Below are 2,809 nucleotides of genomic sequence, written 5' to 3' on the forward strand. Positions count from 1 at the left end.
TAGCTGTAAACAGATACACGTGAGAGATTTACACTCAGGGCAGTGTTGCGTCTTCTGTTAACGTCCTGACCTGCAGAACTGTGAACCATCCTCCTTCTCTTAAAGATGAAGATGTGAGGTTTCCAGAGAGTGGATGAGTTGCTCTAGAGCATGTAACTAGCGACAAGCCTTGTGTCTGAAAGAAATCCTCTTTCTAACATGGCAAACCTATTCCTTTCTACCACTTGTTTATCTATCTAAGATTCTCCATATTCTTTTCTTGCAAAATACACTCCAACTGAGAAGTCCCCTGAAGTCTTGCATTTGCACCCGAAGAGCAATTACCTTGGCTATAAAGTGTCTTTAAGAAGACGAGGATAGAGGCCTGGAGAGGTGGCTCAGTGGTTAAGAGTTTATACTGTTTTCCCAGAAGACCCAAGTTCAGTTTCCAGCACCCATGTCAAGTGAACTCCAACCCTCCTCTAGACCCCAAGACTTACATGCAAACGCCACTCCCACATGATATATACACATAAACAGAACTTAAAAAAAAGGGGGTGGGGACAAGGATACAGGGTTTGGCAAGATGGCTCAGTGTATAAAAGTGCTTGCCAAGCAAGCCTGAAATTCTTCACAAAGTTGTTCTCTAGATTCTACATGTGCACACACACACACACACTCCACAAGAATAATAATTTTTTTCAAAAAGACTAGTAGATGGCCGAATATGTTTTTAATCCCAGCACTCCAGAAGCAGAGGCAGGCGGATCTCTGAGTTCAAGGCCAACCTGGTCTACAGAACAAGTTTTAAGTCAGCCAGGGTTACACAGTGAGATCCTATCTCAAATTACAACAATAGTAATAATAACAGTAACAAGAATAATAAGTATTAAACATAAAGCCTTTAATGGAAGCTAAATGTTTTCCTGATTGCTGATTTCTTAAAATTGTTCAGCCTCGGAATATGCTGTCTCCCCTTTTGATAAGCAGGGTCAGCCTATAAGCTTTTTCCATATCTTCAGTTTCTGCGAAGGGTGGTGTGGGTTGAGGGCATAAATTCCTGGGCAAGCCTACCCCCTCCTCCAGACCCCAGTGTCTTCACTGGCGACACAGCTGGCCTTGGACACAGCTCCGCGGTTGGGTCGTCCTGGGAGAGCCTGGTCCCCGACAGCCTGGGCAGGTCCTGTCATTCCCCCACACGCACAGGAGATGCTGGACGAAGGCAGGCACCCCTGAGACCCAGGGCGGCACCATCCGCCGGAGCCCCGCGCTACTGGAGCCCGGAACGCTGCCGTGTACCCCTCACCGAACCACACCCAGTCCTCAGAACAAAGCCGGCGAGTGGAAGCAGGGACTTGCACGCCTTCTTTGTGCCTGCGGACCTTCTAGGCACCGGGAGGTCTCCGCATCTCTGTACCCACGACTGAGTCGTCCAGCTGACCCGCCCCTCAGCCCCCTCAGGCCTTTCTAGGCAGCCGGAGGTCTCGGCATCTCTGTGCCCCAGAGCTGAGCTGTCCAGGTTCCTTAGAAGCTCCAAAGAGCTGCAGATGCCCTGGCCTCCAGACATCACTATTTTTAAATGGGTGAGCAGTCTTGGAGAGTTCCGCCAAGGCCTCAGGTAGCACGAGAAGAGAAACCAATTACCTGGTCAGCCTGGCTTCTTCCTGATACTGAGGCTCTCAGAGACAACCCCAAGCCTCACAGTTAGAACTGACTATTTATTGCATCAGGTGAAAATACATAATGGTAAGTTACTTCTTTGTCACTGTTTGAAGAAATGCATACGCAGTGGTAAAGGAAATGAGGCTACCTGCTTCGTAGGCTGGATTAAAGTAAAGGGAGGTGAAAAGAAGTACCTGGTAGCTATTAGGTAGCGAATCAAGAGGGAGAGGTGGCAGACTGTTTGCATAGACGGAGTGTATTCAGGAAATGATGGAAACGTAGACATCTGGGGAAAGTGTGTTCCTGATGGATGGAACATTAGGAGCAAAACTCTTGGATCAGGAATTATGTGAGGCAGGTAAGACTATTGGAGGCCGTGGTAAGAGCTTTGGATCGCTCTGGATGCTGCAGGAAGCAAGCTGTTAGGAACTGTGGAACCAAGGAGAGCCGTAAGCTTTCTTTTGTTGTTAGTTTTGGTTTTTGTCACACATTCCAGTATTTGTTGCCCATGTGATATGAAATGAGCCAAGAAACCGGTTCCTGTAAATTCTGTGAATTCTCTGCTCTGTGTTTGGAGGTATTCTAAAATGACCTTATGTGAAAGCGTAGCTATTTGTTTCAGCCTTTTAGAGGTAGTAGTCCCTGCTACCCTTTGGAGAACAGGCCGAGAGACAGAAAGAACAAACACACATTTATGAAGAACGTATTGCGTTCTGTGCAGTGGGAAATGACTTTGACTAGAAACGAAGTAGCTGGTAAAAATGGGGACTACATGTATTTTGAAAGGGTGACCAGAGTGATTTACTAAGGAATTATATGTTGGTCTCTATTGTTCAAATCTGAAATGTCTCCCAGAGGCTCGTGTGTTAAAAAATTATTGCATCTTTGTTTCCTTGAATTCCTGTGTCAGCTGTGTTGTGTAATTTTTCCAGGGGATATGTAAACAATTTCTATTTCCTCCAGATAGGACGCCACCGACAGACCAAAGAACTACAGGAACATACATGAGAGATTGCTTATAAGAACATGGATGATCTGGGCAGTGGTGGCACACGCCTTTAGTCCCAGAACTTTGGAAGCAGAGACAGGCGGATTTCTGAGTTCGAGGCCAGCCTGGTCTACAGAGTGAGTTCCAGGACAGCCAGGGCTATACAGAGAAACCCTGTCT

Source organism: Grammomys surdaster, unplaced genomic scaffold (assembly GCF_004785775.1).
Source record: "Grammomys surdaster isolate TR1022 unplaced genomic scaffold, NIH_TR_1.0 172, whole genome shotgun sequence".
Taxonomy (NCBI): Eukaryota; Metazoa; Chordata; class Mammalia; order Rodentia; family Muridae; genus Grammomys; species Grammomys surdaster.